The sequence below is a fragment of the Patagioenas fasciata genome, chromosome 7 (genome assembly GCF_037038585.1).
Source record: "Patagioenas fasciata isolate bPatFas1 chromosome 7, bPatFas1.hap1, whole genome shotgun sequence".
Lineage (NCBI taxonomy): Eukaryota > Metazoa > Chordata > Aves > Columbiformes > Columbidae > Patagioenas > Patagioenas fasciata.
Genome location: NC_092526.1, coordinates 27,093,935 through 27,119,181, shown reverse-complemented (window position 1 = coordinate 27,119,181; position 25,247 = coordinate 27,093,935). Strand labels below are relative to the sequence as shown.

Genomic DNA, 25,247 nt, shown 5'->3' with positions numbered 1-25,247 from the left:
ACAGTTGCTGGACAAGCCAGAGCCATCATATTGTTTGCTCTGACCTGACAAGGTATCAGCCTACAGATCTAGTCTATATGGTCTACATAATGATATTCACTCTCAATTGATCTATTAAACAGTGAAAATAAGAATATTAGTTCCTGTTCTACAGAGATTTAATAGCATGAAATAGCACTCTTCAATAGAAACCATACCTTATAAACACATGAAATGTAGGACCAAAATTCTGCAAATAATCTTCAGACATTTCCAAGTAGTTCTTATGAAGGACAGGCACAAGCACACAGAGAATGAAACTAACCCTACAGCCATAACTGGGAGTGTCACAGAAATATGGTGGGTTGTTGGTCTTTTTTTTGCCATGAAATTCAATCTACACAAGGGGCACTCAGCCTGATGGTTAACATGATGTGATGTACAACACCATAAAGGTAAAATTAAGATATTCTTGGTTTTGTGCCATGGAAAGAGCACTGAATCCACAGTACTTATTTTCTTTATGTGATAAAAGAATATTATGTTAATAACAAAAATATGGAAAAAAAAACATCAGCCTCACTTCTGGAAGTGGTTACTAGGGCCAATCAAGGAAGCCTGCAGTTGAAAAAGAACAAGAAACCTAAACAAAGAAAACAACTTTAAAAGAATCTCAATTTCTGTTTCTTTTCTATTATTACTTAATGGATAAAATAAGTGTTCTGCTGTATCCAGAAATCAATGCATTCTTCATTTTTAAAGAAAGATAAGAACCAAGTAAAAAAGATTTTGTGTTTTTCTGACAGAGCTCAGCAGGTAAACTAATCCCCCAATACACATTCTAGATACCCGAATCTATGACAAAGCTAAATAATTGGATATTGTAGCAACAACCTTTATGTTTTTCCACAATACAGCACTGTTTATTCTCACTCGTTAAAGTGGTTGTGCCTTGAAGAGTACAAAACTAAATCAGCAAAGGCCAGATAGAGATTGTTTGTACAGATTAATCTATTCTGGTCAGGTTAGTGATGAACTGCCCTGAAAGCAGTGAAAAATCCTGCATACACTGAACCAATGCTTACAGCTTACCTTCTATCTACTTGGAAAAGCAACTATATTTTGTCTTACATTGTTGCTCCACAAGACTGAACAAGTTTCAATGGACCTATTCCTCCCACTTCGCAGGTGTTGGTCCTACTTGATCCAGGTCCGAATGCACATCATAAATACCTGAGCCAGTACTCAAAGAAAGGTGCACTGGGCAGGACAAAGGTGGCAAAGGACAGAGAAATGCCCCAACCACCATTTCAGCAGCATCGTTGCTGTCTCAAAATGCCTTACAGAACTAGGGTGTGAACACCCAAACCAAGCATACCCTGAGAAACTGAAACAGACATGAGCAGAATTCATATATCCATAACAAAACACACCCGGTAACCATGTAATTGAAGTTCTTCACTAAGTGGTTTTTCACATATCAGCTGTTGCACCAGCCAATACTTTGCCACACGTACCTATAGGTTTTCCCAATATCCGCATGCCAGGGCAGGCTCAAATGAATAACGGACACATATCTAGATAAGTGACAAGACAGGGCAGAGAGCTCTCTCTCCACCATTCACCCCACCACAATTTAAGAGGTTGAGAGTGTAGTTAATAAGTCATCTTCTCCAGACATAAGCTTTTGAGTTGCAACATCTCTTTAAAGGTCTTGCCTTGTAAAATGTTCCTAAGTACACAGTGAAATGCAAGTTTCAGAAATCTCTCAAGACATGTCCAAATTCCAAAGTAGTTTGCTAGTTGAGAAGAAATACACTCCATTCTACCTTACACAAACACTGCTTGGGATTTACATTTGCATGTTGTCTTCTAAAAAGCACCTGAACATAATACACAATTGAATACTGCTGTCTGGGGTGGGAAGAGTATTTGTACCATAAACAAATCGGATCAAATTACCCAGAAATACATACGCCTTGCAGCAAGCACAAGAAACACCACAGTAAATAACATACACAAATATTCTTCAAGAGAATCTGACAAAACTCACCTTAATGAATTAAAAATATTCAAAGCAATTATTTTCAGCCAACCACCTAATTCTTTCAGAACTGAGATCTTTACCATTTTATTATGTTCTTTTACGGTCAAGGCATATTTCTTCAGTAGTCTGACAATTTGTTTACCCTTCCATTTGGCTAAGCAACTAAGAACTTTATTCAGCAAAAGTAACTTCCAGATGACCTAGCAAATGGTATTGATTTGGATTAAATAGCAACAGATTATTTCAGTGTTTAAGCAGTCACGGGTATGCCAGTAACATAACACATCGTGCCAGTATGCCAGTAACATAACACATCGTGCAGGAAAAAAATCAGGGAAACAAAAGTGCAGTTTGAAGTTAATTTGGCCAATTCTGTTAGGGATAATAAAAAGTCCTTCTTTAAATATGTTAATAACAAAAGGAGGGGCAAGGAAAACCTCCATTCTCTACTGGACTTTGAGGGAAATATAGTTAACAAAGATGAGGAGAAAGCTGAGGTACTTAATACCTACTTTGCCTCAATATTTACCAGTCAAACAGATGGCCCTCAGGATAACTGGCCTCTGGAGATGGTTGACAGGAATAGGAAGCCAAATAGTCCCCTTGTATTCCAAGAGGAAATAGTTGGTGGCTTACTGAGCCATCTGGATCCTCATAAGTCTATGGGACCAGACGGGATCCATCCTAGGGTGATGAGGGAGCTAGCAGAAGAGCTCGCCAAGCCGCTCTCCATCATCTTCCAACAGTCTTGGCTCACTGGGGAGGTCCCAAATGATTGGAAACTGGCAAATGTTACCCCAATCCACAAAAAGGGCTGCAAAGCTGACCCTGGCAACTACAGGCCTGTCAGCCTGACCTCGGTGCCTGGCAGGGTGATGGAGCAGATCATCCTGAATGCAATCACACAGCACCTCCAGGATGGACCAGGGATCAGACCCAGCCAGCATGGGTTTAGGAGGGGCAGGTCCTGTCTGACCAACCTGATTTCCTTTTATGATCAGGTGACCCACCTAGTGGATGAGGGGAAAGCTGTAGATGTGATCTATCTAGACTTCAGCAAAGCCTTTGACACTGTCTCCCATAATATACTCCTTCAAAAGCTGATAGCCCATGGCTTGGACAAGTGCACTCTCTGCTGGGTTAAGAACTGGCTGGAGGGCCGGGCCCAGAGAGTGCTGGTAAATGGGGCTGCATCTAGCTGGCGGCCAGTCACTAGTGGTGTCCCCCAGGGGTCAGTGTTGGGTCCAGTCCTGTTTAACATCTTTATTGATGATTTAGATGAGGGGATTGAGACCACCATCAGCAAATTTGCTGATGACACCAAGTTGGGGGGCAGTGTTGACCTGCTGGAAGGCAGGAGGGCTCTGCAAAGAGATCTGGATAGACTGGAAAAATGGGCTGATTCCAATGGGATGAAGTTCAACAAGGCCAAGTGCCGGGTCCTGCACTTTGGCCACAACAACCCCCTTCAGCGCTACAGGCTGGGCACAGAGTGGCTGGAGAGCAGCCAGACAGAAAGGGACCTGGGGGTACTGATTGACAGCAAGCTCAACATGAGCCAACAGTGTGCCCAGGTGGCCAAGAAGGCCAATGGTATCCTGGCCTGTATCAAAAATAGTGTGGTCAGCAGGACAAGGGAGGTGATCCTTCCCCTGTACTCTGCATTGGTGAGGCCACACCTGGAGTATTGTGTTCAGTTCTGGGCCCCTCAGTTCAGGAGGGATATTGAGGTGCTGGAGCGGGTCCAGAGAAGAGCAACAAGACTGGTGAAGGGACTTGAGCACATGACCTATGGTGAGAGGCTGAGGGAGCTGGGGTTGTTCAGCCTGGAGAGGAGGAGGCTTAGAGGTGACCTCATCGCTCTCTATAACTACCTGAAGGGAAGTTATAGTCAGGTGGGAACTGGTCTCTTCTCCCAGGCAGTTAGCAATAGGACAAGGGGACATGGGCTTAAACTCTGCCAGGGGAAGTTTAGGCTGGATATTAGGAAGAAGTTCTTTACGGAAAGAGTGATCAGGCATTGGAATGGCCTGCCTAGGGAGGTGGTGGACTCACCGTCCCTGGAGGTTTTTAAACTGAGATTGGACATGGCTCTTAGTGCCATGATCTAGTAAATGGGCTGAAGTTGGACCAAGGGTTGGACTTGATGATCTCTGAGGTCTTTTCCAACCTAGCCAATTCTGTGATTCTGTGATTCTGTGATCTCAAACACATTCCACTGATCTTATTAAGTATGCTTTTGTTTCTCTTTCACTAAAGATCTATTTTATGGTCCATTTCTTCATACCTTCTAGTCACTGCTCAGTTACAATGTCAAAAAAACCTTGAAATCCCAAATTGAAAAGCACATGGAGTCACAACATAGATAATTCTCCAAGTAAGAACTACAAAAGGGACTGCTGTGGTATCGTTAGGGTTTATGACTATATGCATATTTACTGTTTTGCACATCTTACACAGCAGATTTGTTATAGCTGAAACCTTTCCCTTCCAGCTTTTTTAAAGCAGCACATCTAGGCACATTCCACAAAGTTGTCTGAGGAAGGTGTAACAGAACTGTCCTCCATGATTTTTTTGAGGGTGTAAAGGCAAGAGAAGGGACAAGAAGAAAGGAAGGTAAAGGTTTGCATGCAAGGCAGGGAAACTATACCTCTAGTTTAGAGTTGAAAGGATTTAAATTACACTTAAACGAAAAATATCTTCTATTCCTCAGCTTCTGTTTGCTCAACTTTTATTTTTCTGACTCAGTACTCAAAAAGTTCCTAAATCCTAATCAAGCCTAACAATGCTACAGAGGAAACACAACTCTAGAACAGGAAGGGGGAGAAAACATTGTATAGGACTCCTTCATAGGTTGTAAAATTATAAAAACCTCAAGATATCCTCAATTAACGGTAAGAAAAATGCTACATAATAAAATACAACATTTTTAAGCCATCAAAATATGACTTGGTTCTGTATTTGCTCAAGAGCTTAGAGGTCAAGAGTTTAGATGTCGACTGTTTTTTCTGATATCGAACTTCTGCTTGAGGTACTCCAGATCTGGAAAGAAGTTAGGGTTCAGACAACAAATATCACAGATAAAGATATTCTTAAAATATCAGAGAATCAGTGATCGCCAAAGATATCTCAATACAGAGAGTATATAAGAGAGAATCTTCTCCAAAATCTGTTTTCAGAGAGCCTCCACAGGAGGAAGCTTTCTACTCCATTTTATTAAATTATCACTTTGGCCAGCAAAAGGAGGTACACATGTCCCGCCTCATCAAAAGTCTTATCTACCTGCACTTCAAAATTGATCACTTTCCCCTCACAATACCATCTTTCATCCATATTAGCGCTGTTACTTTCTTCATCTGGCTTTGAATAAAATAGGTAAGCCAATGATGTTGCATCTATTTTTTTCCAGTTTTAGTGCCTAGATTTCTTTCTTTAGAGATCTAAAAGTAAAGACTACATTTTTGCTTTATTTATGAAACTCAGGAATTTAACAGAAAACAAAACATTCAAAGGTATTCTAGTGCAACAAAATAACATTTTCTCTTTGGGTATCTTTTATCTATTAGGTTCCACCTTGGGAAAAACAGAAACTTAAACCTTTAAGTAAGGCTCTGCAAATTGTTCACTAAAGCATGTCAAGCTTTTCTGAATCTGAAGCTGGTTTTAGAATTCGTGGCACAAATTGCTCTAAAAATTATTTGAAGATAGACAAGATTGAAGGCCATCAGTTATACTGGGAACAAGCTGAAGTTATGTGCATTAGTATGTACGTGTTATGCTTGACATCAAATAGAAAATGCTCATATAGAATGGTCTATATAATATACATTGCCTTATTTCTTAATTATCCATTTTAAATGTATAGCTACAGGCACCATGGCATCTTATTTTTACTAAACAGTCACCCTCTACTTCCTCTTTCCCTCAGAAAACCCAACAATAGAGAAACTCCAAAGAGTGTGACAATTGTACACTGGCTCCCAAGAACAACGACCAGCCATTCCCTGCTGCATTTGTGCACGGCTGCAAAATAAACATGCATAATGCAGAACACTGTGCATTAAAGGAGTTATTCAAAAGTATAGCACACTATCCTTGCCTATTGTGATACAGATATCCTCCTTCCTTGCAGCAGCAATCACTTGACCAGTGAAATCATTTTTGCTTTGCCGATCAATACAAAAGCAAAGCAAATACCAGCAGTTTTCTGAGAAACAATCAACACTACTGTCAACTGTACTTTAGTTTCCTGACAGATTACTATGATACCTATGTAGACTGTGCTTGCTCTGTGAATTTTACATGCTGGCAGATCTGCCATGCCTCTGTAGCCATCAGATGTCTCATGCCATCCCAGTCAAAACCAGTTAAAAAACCAAACAAACAAACAACACAAAAAAAACACTGACCACAGCCAATGTAACTGTACTGACAGCTGTGGGCATTACTAATATGGCACATTATTCAGTACTACATGGCTGAAATGCCAGCTGCTGACTTCAAGAGTTACTCTTCATATTGGAGAAAACTATTAATACAAAAATCAATCTAGCAGTTTTATAGCTATATTCAATATTGTCAGATATCAGACATAAGGATTGAAACCGTGACCTCTGGGAGGAGTATTTAATTTTGAAAGAGAAAACATAAATAGCTCATATGCTCTTCAAGTTTACATTTGTTGTTAGTCACTAACTACTTGTCACAAACGTGTATGATCACAAGTCAGTACAGGCAGACTGAAACACGGTTCACAGTTTCTGCCCTCTGTCAGTGCAGAAGCAATAATCTTTGAAAGAACTGAAGCTGGGAACTGTGAAGTTCCCCCGTGCCCTCACCCAGACTACCTGGTTTCTTAAGAAGTACCATTTCAAACCCGTGGGGATTAAGCCAGAAATAGAGCTCTCATCACTGGGAGGGGATGTTGTAGAATCATTTCTACAAGTTCAAATGCTCCTACATGAGTTCTTTCGGTCTCCAAAACAAAAAATAGACTCAACTTTGGAGAGCTGCACTACATTATAGGGATAGCAAGCAATGTAATGCTATCCCAATGTTTTTAAGTGATTGTGGAAGAAAACATTACTTTATTTACATGGTGCTTGCCCAGCCCCATTCATATGTTGCCTTTCAGTTTACCAGTACAACGCACCATACAAAAACACACATGAAGGCAAAAACAACCTGTTCTTGAGAAAAAACAACTACAAATTTTGATTACAAGAAGACATATAAAGCACTGCATTGGTAGTTACACATGAGCTGCTTCACCCAGTTAGGAGAAATCTGGAAATTCTCTCTTTCAAGAACATTAGCATTATACACACTAATGTTGCAGTTCAGCAGTGTTGACATACTGTATTTCACACCACAAAACACAGCAGAAGCAAACAATTAAGTGCAATTACTGTATGGCACAGACAGATAAGAGAATTAGTAAAAGCTCCAGCTTTGGAAAAGTATTTCTTCCATCCTAAGCCTATTTGCACAACAGGATAAATTGAATATTAATACAACGTATAACTTACAAAATTAGCAAAGCAATTTTTAGGCTGCTTGAATTAGGAAAAAGATTGTACTAATCTCAGACGTTAAAGACCTTTGTGTTTACAACTCCACAGTATGCTCTGGTCTACAGCTCACACATGTGAGACAGATTAAGAGGCACATTGGTAGGGTTCAGCTCTCAAAAATACTTTCTGCTCACTGGCTACACAGTCCCCTGCTACTAGTTTCTGTTCCAAGTAAAGATTCAGCATGATATTATACCATTTACAGTTCACTTCTCACTGTTACTTTTTACTTTGTTTAACGAGTTTTTTTTCACGTTATTTTAACTGCACTCCGTCTAAAATAAGTATGACTTGTGCATGCCATACCCTGCAATATGAAATGATTGTTTAGCTGTAATCCCAACTGTCCACTGCTTTAGAACTGACTGTTCTGTCCTGTCCACGCTGTCATCCTATCAATTGGGAAGTAGAGGAGAAAGATACACTATCAGACAGTATTGTCAGCTCTAGCATTGCATCTGCTTTGACTTCAGCACATGAACAAGCAGATCCATCAGCAGAGGACTCTCTTACCTCTGAATAGAAACATGGATGAAAATGAAACCTCTTGACTAGTATTTTTCATATTTAAGATGGAAGTGCGTATCAGCAGATGCTCAGACACAGTTGTGCCAGCATTCATCATTTCAGGGCAAGTCTCACATGTTTTTCTTGAATACCAAAGTCCTGAAATTTTGAGTTTGTGTTAAAAAACAAATCTGTTTTCAATATAAAATAACTTTTCAGATCTACATAGTTTAAAAAAAAAAGCTTTAAAGAAGGAAAAAAATACTAAATGTTCAAAAAAGACAAGGCTTATTATTTTTAATCTCATTATTTTATGATTTTTTTGCTAGTGAACCTGACTCATGATCTTTGAATGCACACAGCTGCCACCACAGCATGTAGGAAGAAGGCGATAGAGACAGCACATATCTACACAGTAAGACATTTGCAAAGATAGTGCGGACAAACGTTAAGAAAATAGGTTTGAGGACACATCAAACTTTTTAAAATAACTCCTCATGTAATTGGCATGCAAAGATGATTGCTGTTCCAAGGAACATTCTGAGATGTGATTGCAGGAGAGATAATTTTTTTATTTGGAACACAGTCCCTTATCTAGGCTCATTACCTCAGTTCTGTTATACTTTCCCAGAAGATTTCACAACAGATTAAGAAAAAAATGCTGTTGTTTCAAGAGGTATTTTCTTTAAAATACATAGACACACAAAAAATAAAAGCTCTCAATCTGACAGAAGAAAATGTATTGACCAGTATTAGGAGTACCTCTATGTATATAAAACCCCAACAGCTACACAGGGCAGGAGATATAAATTGCCAGCACTAGCAAAGTAGCTACGTGGCAAAGCCCAGCCCACAGCTGTGAAGACACCAGCTCTTCCAGGGGTCCCCCTGCCACAAAGAGAGGGGCAAGGCTGAGGTGGGAATGTGCAACCACCTCCCTCCCAGCACCTTTCTCCACTGTAGCAGCCGCCTCACAGCCTTTCCTCAAACCCTGATTTTGCACAGGCTGCTGGGAACTTCTAAGGGCTACCTGGATTCAGAGTGTCCTAGATCACTAAGAAAGTTTAAGCATAATGTTTAAGTTCCTAATGGTCCATCCTGCCTACAAGGAACTGAAGATCTAAGATCTGCATTTTAAAAGGACAAAAATGAAAACGGAACAGACTATTAAATGTCACAGCAGGTAGCACTGAGGATTCTGTTTTGCACACCATGTTACTACCACAATTTCCCTTTGTCCAAAATTGCCCCCATTAAAACTGGGGGGATGGAGAGAACAGAGAAAGAATGAAAAAAATCCCATTAAAGATCTTGAATAGTTTCAGAGACTCCAGCAGTCCTCAAAAAACTATTTCATTTTATCTAAAAATAATAAGCAGGAATGTGAATGCAGTGTTGAAGTTTTCATATTATTTAAGGGATTATGAGAAGATGGAAGCACCATGGAGATGAGGTTCCCATCCCTATCTAGTCCCAAGGCTGGACTATCCCCATGCCCGGCTCCTCTAAAGGAACACAGCCTGCTAGAAACAGCCAGCAGACACTTGTGAATGCCAAAAGATCTGTCTTAAGAGTCACATGTTTTTCAAAATAAAAGCTTTATTTACTTCCACTGGTCAGGATCTCTCTACAGCACAGGACTAACCAGAATGTCTAAATAATTTCCACAGATTACAATTCTACTCCCTGGTGAAAACAAACAAACAAACAAACAAACAAACAAAAAACAGAAACAAAAGAACCAAAACAACAACAACAACAAAACAAAACAAAACAAAAATCACACCACCACAACTTCTTATCTCCATAGAGCTAAAAAACTTAAGATTGAGCCAGATGCAGTCTCTGCTCCAACCAGTGCATTATTAAGAGAATTGTTTAGCAAGTTACACTTGTGCAAACTCATACACGGCAATGATGCTGATCAGGTATCATTGACAGAATAAACCGAAAACCATTTGGCTGCACAGATGTTTATGAATCTTTTTAACTGCAACTTGAATAGAAAAATTGAGAAAACCCAGCTCAATTTTCAGAATAAAACCCGAATATGCAAGCTCAGAGTTAGACATAAAATAAATGTAGTACCAACAAGGAGAGTAGAATACACAGTATATGCTAATAGGCTGAGTAGGTCAGACTCAGGAATTAAAAGGAAAAACAGAATTTCTCAATGCCTGGCCTTCAAAATCGAAAAGAATTTTGCAGAAGTTAAAGAAATACAGTACCTTTTTCTGGTAGCCTGTGGGAAACCACGGGCATTACGAAGCCTGAGTTGTGCTCCTTGCTCCAGCGAAAGCTTACCACTTACATGGCCGTGGGAAATTCCGGTCTAGGCTCTTCTACAGAAATGTTTGTTTCATTCTCTCTTTTTTGGGGGTATAACTACATATGAGGCAAAGAAAGTAATTTCAGCCTGAGGAAACGATAACATTTTAATGCAGAGCACCCTCTTAGCTTGGTGATTAGAACATCTGCTTAAGCTGGCAGAGGGGAGGAGGAACACAAGTGTAAATTCTTTCCTGGGAATTCATTATGAGTTTCCAGCTGGATAAATACTGAAATCCTGGCTAAAATCTATGTGGTAACTGCACTTCCTTCTCTTGATGTCCAGTTTATCATAATAAACATGTTTTGAAACCATACAGCAAGATGAGGCATTTCAGATGACACTTCTGCTTATCAGATGGGGTAGAGCTGCAGACTAGGCAGAAAGCAGTTTTAGGACTCAAGATCTACTAATGGCCATTTGCAGCATTCTTTCACCATCCCTGGGCAAATGAAATGTCACATACCAGATCTAGACTTGCATATTTAAGACTAAAAAGGTGAGCAATAACTCACTGTAATGCCACTACTGCATTCTGCCATTGCTTTTAGGTCACAGGTACCCACCTTGAGGGTAGACCACAAAAATGACAATTAAGAATAAATGTAATACCTCCTTTCTCCTGCCCCTACCTACCACAGGCCATGAGTGTAAACCCAGAGTAAGGTTACATATCAAATGGCAATAGTGGCTATTCCACAACAGCAAATCCACAAAACAGTTTGATGTAGAATTTAAATAAATCAGCATCTTCAGCAAAACACAGTTAGTGAGACTAACTGCATGAAAAACACGTGGGTTCTGATCTCAGGAACTGAGGAGATACTAGGAAGGCACTGACTTCCATTGGGAACAGGGATATCCACAAATATTTCTAGATGACAAGTTATATATTGAGGGTAAGAGAAGCAAGGAGGACGTTGTTAGGTAGCTATGCAAGAGGCACTAAGTGTTCTAACAGTGAAAGTCTTGTTTGTTCTTTTCTGGGATACAACCTGAGTCTCTACAGGCACTTATCCCTTCAAAAATCAGATTAGAGTAAGGCAAAAAAGGGGATGGAGAAAATGTTTGTTTGTGCCCAATTAGTGTATTCTTATGTAACAACTCTATGGTGTCATTAATTCAGGATTTTTTGTCTCAAGAGCTGATTTACTTGAAGCACAGCTTCAATCTCTGCCACGCATTTCACCGTCAACAATAACTGAAAATTCTGAGGGAGCGGCAATTTTTGTGAAGTGACCCTGGTGGACTTTTCAGCTCTCAGTGCTCTACTCCCTCTTTTAAAAAACAACAGAATGACAATCCTGATGCAAGTAACAAATATGTCAGCATTTCATGGGTAAGGTAGCTCATTTTTTGTTCTCTTTCAAGTTACATTAGTCCCCCGGTTCAAGCTGAAGTTGGCCTTCGATTATTTCATGTGGTAGTACTAATGATTTTCTTATAACACATTAAAGTAATATGCTATTGAGGGATTATCTCATGAGAGAAAATAACTCTATAATCGTAACGCAAATGCCAGTTCATAGTATTCGACCTCTCAAGTTCTTCATATAAGTATTTTCTGATTTTTAGAGCATCTAGTAGTATTTACACATGTTGTATGAACACATCCATACAGACACACTGCTAGTGAACTATGAGATGCAATCTTGTCTACAAGCAAAAGACTAAAAATTATTTAAATTAGCTTGTAAAGGAAATACTGAAACATCACATCAGGTGAATATTTTGCACAGCAGTAGATGTACAATCTTTGAACTCTCAAAAGATTACAAAGTTGTTGCCAAAGACTAAGAAGGTAGTACTAATCACTAATTCATGTCATATCCACTCTCATTATCTGCTCTTATTAACTACATCTTCCTCCTTTTTGGTCCCTGAGAATCAGTTTTGTATGTTCCCATTGTGATCTAAAATGCTTTACACAGAACATCATAGTATCGGTAGTTTACTGTTGCAATCTAGCATTTTATTTTTCCTGGCATCAAAGTCATTTCAATTTCTGTACTCATCACTGACAGGACATGCCCAACACCAGCCAGATCATGTTTAAGACCGCCATCCTTATTTTAAGGCTACCTGATTTGTATTTGTTCTGCTTATTTCCAGTCTCTTTTCACAGATATCCCTGCCACTGTAGCTCTGTTAAAAGCACAAACCAAACTGCTCCCTTGCATCCTTTGACAACGTGCTGTAATTCCTAGGCTCTTAATCCATACATCACTCACTCTATCCAACCTCTTCCTCTAAATATATGCCTTTAAGGAGGCCTATAATTCATATGCATCCATACACTTAAAAATAAAATGCATACCAAAACACATAACGCTGATAACCATGAAACTATTGCCCTTTTCCCCCACTATTTTGTTGTTTCTTTCCTTGGGTGCACATGGATAATCTCAAATATCAGAGGTTGTCTCTGACATACTACTTCAAAACAAATCAATCAAGCAAAACTATAATTGAGGCAAACTTTTCTGTTCATTTTCAAATTGTCATAAAAATGGAAGCTTGATCTTCAAAGAGATTTTTTTTCTACCCTCAGGTAAACTATTTTATCTTATTATCATTGTAAGTGGCAGAGGTTTGACACTCCAAAGTACTGCGTATGACTACAACAAGTGAAAGGTACGATTGAAGTTATAAGTTAGTCTAGCACACAGGGACAGAAAATCACAGAAAAGGTAAAAGTATTTCTAAGAGGACAGGTTCATAGTTATTCACATAAAATGCAAAAGTGGATGCCTATTTATATTTACACTCAGTAGACCCAATATATGGTTAAAACATTTTACATGTTTCTACGCACACTCAAAGCACCTTCATAATCACTTTCATGTATGGCTTAGTTACATCCACATAAAGATGAGTTTTTAAAAACTTGCAACCGCAATGCAACTGTAGGTATTGAAAATTTAAAAAACGAGAGCTCCACGGTATTTAAATTAGAAATGTAATGACTATCTTAAGTCCAAAAAGGACACCAGAAATGTAGTTCTTTGGAAGGGGGGCAAACTCCTTTGTATGAAGAATACAATTAACCTTTATGGGTCTTCGATTGACCCTCGGTGCCTTGCAATAAACGACAAGGATGGTGAAATTAAACGAGCAAGATGCTTTTCCATATTGCTCCAGAGAACTCTCCTACAACTTTTAGACCCCCATAAATTGAAAATTCCCCCCTCAATCTCCCTCACCCGACCTCAAGCCAGCGGCTGCATTCCTCACTCAGATTTCAGTTTTCTACGGACACGATGATGCAAACAAGCACTCCCGTACTCCACCCTCCCTGCTCCCGGGCGCTCCGCGGAGTTAAAATTAACTTGGTGGTGGTTTGGGTTGGTGTACAAGCGGCAGATCCTCCCTTGAACACCATTGTGCGTTCAGCAGCGCCAGCGGCGGGCTGGGCTGCCGCGGAGGAGCGCTCAGAGGAAAAACAAAACCTCGTCTCCAATAAAGGCTCTACTGTACTTGCTGACAACAAAAAAAAAAAAAAAGGAAAGGCGCTTGATCATTTTCAGCTAGTCGACATTCTAAGAACCCTAAACCACGGCATATCGCATGTCTAAAATTCCTAAGCCTTTGCGGTTTTGAAGTTCGAGGAGAAAACCACTGCCAGCTGCGCCCACGGCAAGTTTCGCACCGCGCCGTTAGTCTGTGGAGCACCGGCGCTCAGGGACGCCCCGCAGGCGAGACCCGCAGAACGGACAAGACGCGACAGGCGGGCGAGCCCGCCCCACCGCCAGCCCCGCTCCGCTCCGCTCGCCCCGCGAACAAGCCCCGTTACTCACATCGACTGACCCGCAAGCTGCCCGGCCCCGCTCCCTCCGACCGCCCCACCCCACGGTGCGGGCACACCCGCCGCCTGCGAAGTTTACAGCCAAAGGCAGCGACTGTGCGGCTCGGCCCAGGCAGCACTGCCGCCGCCGCGATCAACAGGCGCCCAGACCTCCCGCCGTATCCCGGCGGCTTCACCCGACCCCGGTTGCCCTTGCCCCCGGGAGGGGCGGTGAGGACCCCTCCGCCCAGCAAACTGCCCCAGGGGCCGGGGCCCCGCGCCGCCCTTCAGCGAGGGGAGTGCCGCGTACCTGCCGAGGTGATGGAGGCCGTCCCGCCGCGCCGGCACACGGCGCCCGCTCCGGCCCGGTCTCGCCTCAGCCGCGGAGAAAGTTTCCTGACGTCAGCGCGGGCGGGCGGGCGCGGGACCCCGCCTGCCTGCCGGGCTCGCTGCCCGCCGGGCCGGGCCGCCGCTGCTCCCGGGCTCCCCCTGCCTCCCACCGCCCAATACGGAGCGGCTTTGGAGGCGGCATCCCCGGCACCTCGCGGCGGCGGACGGAGCGCGCGCCGCGGCGCTCTGCAGGGGGCGCTCTCGCGGCCACGCGCGAGGGGCCGTCCGCGAGGCCCCGCGGGCTCCGGCGGAGGCGGGCGCGGCTGTGAGGTCACAGAGTGCCCTTGGTGACGCCATCGCTGCCGGTAGCGTCACGCCCGATAGAGGCTGCCCCGACCTGGCTGCTGGATGAGGCCCCCGGGGCTGCTGCCCACTAATGCCGGGGCCTCCGAGGGACGCGACGGGACCTTGGCTGTGTCCCTGCCCCGGGGCCGGCCCAGGGAGGGTGGGGGCTGGTTCAGTCGTCTGACCCTTGAGGAGGGGCTGGGGAATAAGGGGGGACTGGGGCAGCAGGCGAGCCCCTCAGCCAAAGGCCCAGGACCGGTGGCTCCTCTGTCACCACAGAGCTCACAGTCAGTGGGAGCTGCAGGCCCCTCAGGACAGTGCAGAACCCAAGGGTGGGCACACCACACCCGGCACCACAGCTTGGGGGAATTAAGCTCGGCCTTGAGGAAAGTTTGGTGAAGTCAAAAAGCAGGAGGAAAAACATCATGAAGAGTCGGGATTAGTTCAGAAAATGGGGAATGCAAATTAGTAGCTCTGCATTCCTCAAGGAAACACCACTTTTAGTTAAAAAAAAAAAAAAAAGTGTTGCTTCCACATGTTTGGGGTAAATCTACAATGTAGATTCTACTATTAAAAACTACAATAGTAGTTTTTTGGTAGGGTACAGAAAGGTAACTTCATTCTGACTCTGAAGATACTGTGTGGCATACAATCTGAATTAAAATGTCTTCTAGAAAACAGAACAGATTTAGATATTTTTATGACAGTCACGGGAAATGCAAGTTAGGGAAAAACTTATTCCCTGTGGAAAGACAAGGAATTAATGTATGCATTATTTCTTTTATTCCTGGTGTCCTTCTGCCATGATACTGCCAGTGAGGGGACATGTAGTGCCCTCAGAAAGGCTGGAGACTCATCTGCCATTCCTGTGCTTGATGTTTTTCACAGCACAGTGAAAGATGCCTTTCATTTCTCATTAATCAATAGACAAACCTCAAGAACAGCCATTTACAGAGCAGAACAAAACATGCCACTGAAGTTAAAGCAAAGGTGTTTTGTCTGCAGTAGATGTTTTCTTTTTTAACGGCAACATAGAAAACAGTTCAGGGTAGCAAATTACAATTATAAGTGGAAAGATCATGACAGAAAAAAAAAAAAACATTGAGCAGAAGTCAAGAGGAGGCAGCTTCTTAAATCAGCAAACTCAAGATAATTACATGAATATATGTGAATTATGTAAAAAGTTAATTAGTATGGCTACCTCTTCCATTCACTACTAAACTAAAAAACCCCTCCAAAATACATACACAAAAGCAAAGCAAATTAATAGTAATTTTGTCTGTTCTAGATATTATTATAAAGCTTCTGAAATGTTCCATCAGTTCATTCTCTCTTGCAAAGGAAACAAATGCTAAGTTCTTACAGGGTTTCAAAGTTACTACCATTGTATGGTAAGATGTGACTGTGGTAGAATCATAACAGCTGAATTCCCAAAGATAAATAGACAGAAGTGAAATTCTGAGAAAGAAGGATAATGGGAAACAGTTTTGGAGAAGTTGTATGGGAATTGTATTCTAAGTAACAACACAGACAGAAATTGTTTTCAGCATCCAGAAATTAAATCTTAAATATTCTTAAAAACAAAACAAACAAAAACAAACAAAAAACCACACCCCTAGTAAATCTGTCTTTACTGCAATATTAAGACAGTTGAAGGAATGTCTGATGAATCTGAGTAAAACACTCTTATTTCATTCACAGCTGATCCATGAGTGGTAAATACACAAATAAACTTTTTTTCCCCCCTGCTCTTGTTACTGACAGCTATTCCTGTACGCACTTCTGCAGCATCTTGTTGAAGCTGACAACTGCATTGCGTTTATCTCCTAAGCCATTTGTACCTGTCAAGAACAGTGACAGGAAGGGTGGGAAGAGAGGTAATCTATGAATTCTGTGTAATCATGGAAGAAAAACAATAGTAAATTGCTACCAAGAACCTTGTTTGTCAGTAGTTCCTCAAAAAAGAAAGCCCATACAAATCTAGTCTATCACAAGTTTGAATTGTTAATTATGTTAAACATTTAGACTCTGGATACCTGTTTTTCAAGTAACAAGGCAGTTCATGTGCTGCTTTCTTAGGTAAAACTACCGCTCATTTCAGTGTCAGGAAGCATTTTTATGTATTTGACATTTCATAGCACACATCCAAATTGGCCTTTGTTGCATGTAGTAAACAAGTACTCAAACTTGTTCAGTAAATGTACTGTTTGTTTGATTTTTGTTGTTTGTTTGGTTTTGTTTTTGTTTTTTAATTAGATAAGCTCAGCTGCAGCCTGGTTACTAGATAGAGTCTCAAAGTTGTGATCTACCTATCAAAAATGTATATATATTTCTTTGTAAAGTTACAGGCTCCCTTACCTGGTTTATGGTTTCCAGAACTAAACCTCAGTAGAATTTTGCTAAAACCCTAAAAAAGGCTGGTTCATCAGTCACAGCAGCAGAGCACAAACTAGACAAAAAGAAAACATTTTTGCTATCGAAATATGTATTATCTTCAGTTTTTCAAAGGTAAAGTAAGCAAGTAAAATTAAGGGCAGTTAAAATACCTTTTTGGTACCATAGTGGATTCTTCATCAGAGAAAATTAAAAATAAAATGTGATCCAGGGGTGCTTTTTTAGGTTTTCTGAAGTCCTGTTTGATGAAGTTAGGGTAGATTTTGTCCAAAATCAAGTTATATCATTTTAAATGCAGTAAAAATGTAAGTTTGGAATATATTACCCCAGGAAAGGACATTTTTCAAAATCCCTTCTGCATGCAAATTTTTTTCCTTAAATAAAGTAAGACATCTTACAATACAAGAGAAATACTCAGTGCATAGGAACCTTCATATTTCTTTGGAGATGTATTTTTGGCATAATCCATATTGCAATGCTTAAATAAAAGGAATGTAGAGCAAACCTGTTTTTTTTTTTTACTTAAATTTGATGCATATTATTTGAAAGGAATAGAAGAACGTGTGATTTCTTTCTTCTGCTGTCACTTTTTTTCTGTCAACAGTGACAACTTAGCGGTGGAATGAGAACAGTGCTTAAGAAAAGTAGAGCAAAAATATGTGAACTCTAGCATGAGTTCTGTATTATTAATTGGTGTGATTCAGGAAAAGGCTAGGAGCAAAAAGAATGAAACAGTGACTCCCTCTGTAGTCTAGGTCCCCCAAACCTGAAGTGAAAAAAACAGTCGAGTCAATACTGGGGCTGTTGCTCTTGAGGGTTGCAGAGAAGTTGAGCAAAGACCCAGGAACACAATAAATGAAAAGAGCATACTCAAGAGATAACAGTAACACATTTGTAAACACATGCTTGCACCTTGGCTCCTTACATGAACCAATTTGTTTTATTGTTCTCATGAGGTTATAAATGTCAGTCATGTAAACAGATGGTGAAGACTGAGTGGAGATAATAGAGGATGAGCAAGAGCAATGGAATTACTATTCACTTAGATCCGGAGCTATGCTAAGATCAAAGAGTAAATATTAATCACTTAGTCTGATTTACCAGAAAATAGTTACTAGAAGGAACAAAGATTAAAGGTTGCACCAATTACAAAACCAGAGAAGTTTCACCTGCCTACTGAGCCCTCTCTCCTCTCTAATAAACCAGAAGTTTTCTAGGATTACTTTGTGGGGCAGTTAAATAAGAAACCAAAGCAATCCCCATTCAATGTTTCTTCTGATGAAAAACACTGTTAGAGAAAGTTTCACTCTTAAAATAATATTTCAATATTGTCTTGGTGGTATAATGTACGTCCCCATTTTAAATTTTCCTTACTTTGCCAGAGAACTGTAAATTGCCATATTGTAAACAAAAATTGCATCCCCACAGTGATCTCAGGAGGATGTAAAAATACTCTGAATTTCAGTCAAGGGAAGGACATAATAAGCAATGTGATCACTTTCTGTATTGGAGATGGCAAAGCCCAAGAGGACCTGGGTACCCAGACAGTTAGTTGCCTTATCTTCTACAAACTTAACCAACAAGTACAAATGTAACTGTTGGGCAGATCATCAGAGCATACGCTGGTCTCTTGAAGGCAACTATATAACACCATGTTACCTGAATTTTCACTTTTGTTTAACAGTTGACCAAAAACTGTTTTGAGAAAGGATTTACTGAGAGCACATGACAGTCTTATATACATGAGAAATTCTGATATGGATCAAACCGGGAGAGAGGGAAGAACATGAGAAAAAGGTTGTGATTCAAAGATATGAAGGGTTACTTACTCAAAATCACAATATTTATAGTGTTAATCATGTGTCCCCTTTTATGAAAGGATTCTTGCTAAATATTTGATTCTGGTTTTCCTCATTGTTATGTATTTTTTTTCTTCCTTGCAAAAATTTAAAGCAGAATGAACTATTACATTAATTTGATTCAGTAGGTATCATAGCATACTCGATTTTATCCAGGTGTCTTAATTGTTGAGTTGTTAAACTCCATTCAGGGCCTGAGAAAAATAGTGTGAAATGACAAAAACAGGGTATTGACAACGCTCAAGTGTGGCTATTGGTGCAGGTGAGTGATTTACTGTTAATCACTGTAAACCTGAGGATAAGATTGGTATCAACTAGCAAGGTATCTAAAGAGGCAGGTCCCCTATGCCATAGCTCATATAGTTTCCATCCCAAAGAAGGTCAGTCTCTGTATCCCTGAAGCTTTTTGTGGAAGTACATAATGTTAAAAGTCCTGTAGCCACCATTACAAAATATTGCCAAAAATAGAAGAGCAATTTTTCATGATAAACTTCTCACAGACTGATGCTGATTATATTGCATCTACAAAGCCAAGAGAAAGAAACAGACTTTGAGCATTTCATTATAAGGTTGACAAAAGGAAGAAGCAATAGCGAATTTGCATTAAAAACAAAGGGCTAATATGTAGTATTCCGCACAGAGAACAAGAGTGCAAAATACTTAATATCATTGCTTTTTTTCTGAGGCAGTTATGCTTTGAAATCTGGCAGAATGTCTACTTATGAAATTATTTGAAATGGTTTAAGTTGCTTATCCATGACAAGAACCTAAAACAATAAGACAGCCTAAAAACTAACCATGCTGATAAGCTTAAGACAGAAAGAACAAAAGGAAGCATTACTCTGTCATCTACACTACACATGGACATCAGTTTTTAAAACTGTCTAGTATTTTAAAATGATGTAACAAAAATGTACTCAAGGGTGCCTAAACCAAAGTAGAATATCAAGTCAGCATTCATGGAACTCACCATGATTTTTCGTGTAGATTTCAGACAGTAATGTTATAATATATCAATAAAATATTCATAAAATAATAAAGTCTCTAAATAGAAAAAATATTCTGTTTAAAGTCTTTGCTTTTAGGGCTTCTCATAGGTGAAATGTTAGGAAGGAGATAGACCTCTGGAAGAATCGCTAGTCCTTTGACATAAACATTACAGCATCTATAAAGCAATGAATTGGAAACTAAAATCTTCAAAGCCATTTATTTAAAACAGCCTAGGCAAGGCTTCACAAAAGCCAAGTATTATTTGAGGCCTTACGTCAAGGCCAAATTAATGTTTTACATGCATGTGTCATAATCCAGACTTTCCTTTATTTTCCTTTGCTTCTTTTCCATATGTAATACTTTATGCAAGATTGGATTTAGATGCATGTGCAGTTAAGGAGGAGTTTTACTTATGGATATGTGGTTTATATCTCTAAAAGAATATAAGTGATGCATGCATTTAATATGCATGTTCAAAACCCTTGGATTATTTTCTACATATCATGTAAAACTGAAAAGTTATGAAATATAAGAAACTTCGTAATCCTGATAGAAGGCCAGAGGAAGGATATGAAAGCTGAAGATAGCACAGGGTTAATGTTGAAACAAAGACCCTACTGCTGGAAAAAAAAGTAAAGCTATGTTATACAATATGTATTTGTGACCTGTAGGAGAAGGAATAAACATCCAATTACAACTACACTGTAATTGAAGGTCTGAGTGTGATTAATTATCTATGTTATTTGTGTTCTGCAGCAATGAGCTCTCATCTCTGGAGTCAGCTATACCACCATTTTTGAAACCACTTATCTCCATTATGGGTCATTAATACTACCAAAATCATGGCATTTCTTGCTTGCTTACTCATTTTTCATAGAAAAGACATGTTTTTTATGGAAGTTCTACACTGTAAATATTTTTATATACATCCTCAGTCCTGGACTATACATGTCTGTAAAGCAGAAAGTGCCACTAATCTCTTCCAGTGGCTGTTCCACCTTAACAATCCTCAGTAAATTCCAGACAATACTTTTATCTTTTTAGGTAAAACAATGGATTAAGCATCACTTTGGAGTTTGGGATTGATAGTTGCCAGATTCTGGTGCAGAATTCTTCAGACCTGGCATAAACAGGAACCTTCGAGCAAGGAGAACAAAATACCACCTTTTAATTAAAAACAAACTCCTGAGTTAGCATCTGCAAATAGAGACTTTGAACTGACTTGTTCAGATATTTGAATTAACTTCCATGTTTTCCTCTAAGCTTCTTAGGAACTCGAATCACAGGAGTGAGAAATGAAATACAGATTTATTTCTTATTTGACAATTGATATATGTGATTTATGAACTCATTCATAAGCCTTAAGTGCTTCCACCGAACACAAGTTCACACATTTCTGTAGCTACCAGACCATGAGGCTTTTCTGTTATTCTCTGCCAAACATTTCAAGCTCAGACTTTTTTCCATTTTCTTGGTAGATATCTCACATCATTATTACTGGGTTTGTCCTTTCATAGTAATCCTTCTTTTTTATTCGCTACAGTGAAAAACAGCTCAGCCTGTAGACAGCTTGTAAATGGGCTTTGATGTTGCAGGTAAAATTCAGCTCTTGTCTAAAAGGCAATAGTGCATTCTATAAAATAAAGTAACAGATGCAAAGAACTCGTACAATCTGGAGAACATTAAAATGTCTAAAATCCACCTATGACTGATACCATACTGAACTCTCTCCTAACTAACAGGCTTCCCCTTACCCACTGCAGTTAGCATTGCTGTTAAAGTTCTGTGCATGACAATGATGCTTTTCATGAAAACATAGAATGATAAGTTAAAAGAGTAAACATCTCCCAGAATTTGGATCATATGTGGGACTATCTCTGAAATAGGTATTGCTTAAAACTACTCTGAAACCAGTCAGGCAAAAAGCCCAGCCGAGCTTTCAAAAGAAATGCCATATTGAGTGCATTTTAATTTTATATGCAATTCCATAGCATACAATACTTTACCAGGAAGTTCAAAAATTGCTATTGATGAAGCAGCACTTTAATACTGTGATAAAAACTAATTCCAGATGAACCCTAATTCTATCCAGAACTCCTACATACCCCCAGTGACTATTTGACATTCAGCACATCTCAAAATGGAGCCTAAGCATTCCTTTGAAAGTAATAACTGTTCTAATGTGTGATGGTTGATGCTATTATTATATTATTCTCAAAAAAGTCGTGAGTGCGAGTTCATTGAATAAAGAGCAAACAGTTCACAGAACTGTGCTAGTGCAACACATTGCTGGGCAAAACACAAATATATTATAGCTGTATCAAAGACAACAGGTGTTTGTTTTTCTGGGTGCTGGACCTTGTAGCCTCCCTTCCAATAAGAACATGAAGGGAGAAAACTTGACTTCGTTCAACTTTGATACTGATAATGATATTAGTAATGACTAATCAGTCATTAGCCTTCTGTAATAAGGTATTTCTCCAACCCCAGCTATTTCTTGCCAGTTAATGCCTGGCAAACACATTTATTTTTGCAAGCTAATATTTCCTGATATCAGCTCACAGATTGATCTTTACAGCCAAGTAACACATACTTTCACGCTGTTACACATGTGGGTGGAGGGAAATTCTGCTATTCGTTGCTTATTTATATATGTACCTCTGGGTAGCCCATCCTATCCATGTCGATAAACGAGAAGGAAAATGTCATATTTGTTCTGTCAAACTAAAGATAGTCTCAATTGCAAAACTGGGAGTAAAGTGACTAAAGGAAACATCAAAACAATAAAATGCCCATCTGCTATCAATCTTCTTTCCTGCCTGTCAGTTAAAATTTCTAAGGCATGTCTTAGCTGTGGAAACAAAATGAGCAATTCAGCATTATGTTTCCCTTCCTTTATTCCCCACTGAATAAACAGGATCACCCTCTAAGTTAGTGTGAGAAAAAGGGAAACTACAACTAATGCCAAGTTAAGATGAAGACAACACTCTCTAAACATAGATGTTTTTATACGAATTGTACAGACTCTCTGTCAGTTGTGCATACTTCTTAGCAACCTCAAAGTCAGTGTGCAGTTTTCATAGAGACCATACACAAAATACACAAAGATGACTGGAATTTGGCATTTAAAGTATTTTCTCCTAAATTGTTTTTTTCCCCTACTCTCACAGCCTTCCCATATTCCCCAAAGAAATTCCAAATAGTTTTTCTTACTTAATATATTTATACTTTCCTTGGATAGATTTTGTTCTACTGACATTTCATTCTTTTTTTCTGGAGTACGGCTGTCCCACTTTCTACTTTGCACTCACTGCTGTGTGTTTTCTGCCCTAATGTTTGGATGGAATGTAGCGGTTTGGTGGCTCTGGGTGACTCTCTGCTTTCCTCCGCACTGCCATGGTTCAGGTTTTAGTAACACGAGGGAACACCTTGGGGGTGTCTCCACCGATTGAGATGAATGCAATGTGAGACCGCAGTCCAAAAGACATAATATTTTTAATTTACTGCTGAAACTTTCCTAATTTTCATCTCTATTCTTTAAAAATGTCAGCTCTGAAGCTAATCTTACTACTAAATCAGGGAAGTAAGCAAATATTTTCAGCAGTCTACAAATAAACTTATATGTTGCTATTGCCACATCTTGCAAGAACCAGGAGCTCCTTCTGTCATGACAACCCAGCCATACGTTATTTGTAACAATCTTCTTAAAGCCAAACATGTCACTACACGAGCTTTTTGCTCTAATTACCCATATCACTCTAAAATTTCTTCTGGTACTCCCTACGGGTAAAGAGCTCTCTGCTCTCCTGCCCAGCTTCTTACTCCTTCCATGAATCATCTTGAACTTCCTACTCCATGTACGGTAATCCCCCTAGTCCCAGTAAACCGTTCCACTTCCTAGTAAGTGGGACCATCCTTCCCTACTTAAAAAAATATTCTTCCAAAAGTCATTTTTCATGTTGTGCCTAAGAGAACATGAAGAAGCTCAGCTAATCTACCTAAACTTACAATTTTTGTTCTTGTTGTATGGTAAGCTCCTTAGTTCACCCTGAAGGAAGACATCCTTTCAGAGCCTTTCAGCTTTTAACTTTCAGAATGGCAAAGCCTTTGATATGCATCATACACTGATGTACCAATATGGGAAGTAATTTTACATTAGTATGTGGCTGATATTACCAATACAAAGGAATAATGCCCATGGAAAAACCTCCTGCTGTCCCACTCTGATCTCTCTTCTCTACTTTAATAAAGCTAAAGGATGTCTGCTAGGGCAATACAATCATATTCACCAATGTCAGCAGATAAAATTAACTTCCCCAGAAGTACATTTTCTTAATATTTGCTCCTAGAGTATTTTTCTATAATAATTTCTCTCTGCTTCTGTCTCTAACTTAAAATAATTCTGACTCATTCCTTTTGTGACAATGGGTTTTATATAACTTGGTTTTCTTTTGTTCATTTAATATCTAAGTTTTGCCAAGTGTTCATCTGAGAACAGCTCTGTATCTTTTCCCTTTATCTTGTTGCTGCTCACTTTTTAAAATTATCACAATTTCTTTTATTCTTATTTATTTTAGTCCCTGTTCTTCTATTAGGTATCATTAAGTACTGATGCCTCTTTTGATAGTCCTTTCTGATATCTTGTTTGTTTCGGGTTCCCCCCCAGTCTTGTGCTTAAACAACACAATCCAACTTTTAAGTGTCCAGCACTGCAAAGACCTAATCTCTGGGTGAAGATCATGGCACCAAATAGTCTCACACACAGATGACAAGTAGTAATAGAGACAAAAAGATAACTGTCACTCAGTACATATTTATTCCAAGCAGACATATATATACACACTTCTTAGTTTGCTGGGCAAGACTAGCACATGCTCAACATCATGCCTGAGTTAAAACAGTAGAGACACGGGTTGGAACTTCTGCTGAGCAAGTGTTGCGGTGGAAGAGGTCACTCACCTGGTTCTTAAGTTCAACTTGTCAGCTCACTTCCCCAGTTTTACAAGTATCATAGGTTTGTCCAAAAAAATCAAATTCCTTTTGACTGGCAGCCTCAAGTAGCTTCTGGACTACCAAACCTCTTTGTGTTCTCTGCTCATGCAGATGAACA

The 25,247-nt window shown here is 39.8% G+C and overlaps 1 protein-coding gene across 4 annotated transcripts in view; it reads right to left on the bottom strand.

The window, feature by feature from the left end:
• GULP1 (GULP PTB domain containing engulfment adaptor 1) overlaps positions 1-14,684 on the bottom strand; it is a 146,421-nt gene extending 131,737 nt beyond the window's left edge. For 2 of the 4 annotated variants that reach the window (XM_065840811.2, XM_071811168.1), the window contains exon 1: positions 14,530-14,684. The gene's annotated coding sequence lies outside the window, so the exon portion shown is untranslated. The remainder of the gene's footprint in view (positions 1-14,529) is intronic. The other 2 variants (XM_065840814.2, XM_065840810.2) reach the window with 2 other exon arrangements.
• Positions 14,685-25,247: the final 10,563 nt, after the last annotated feature.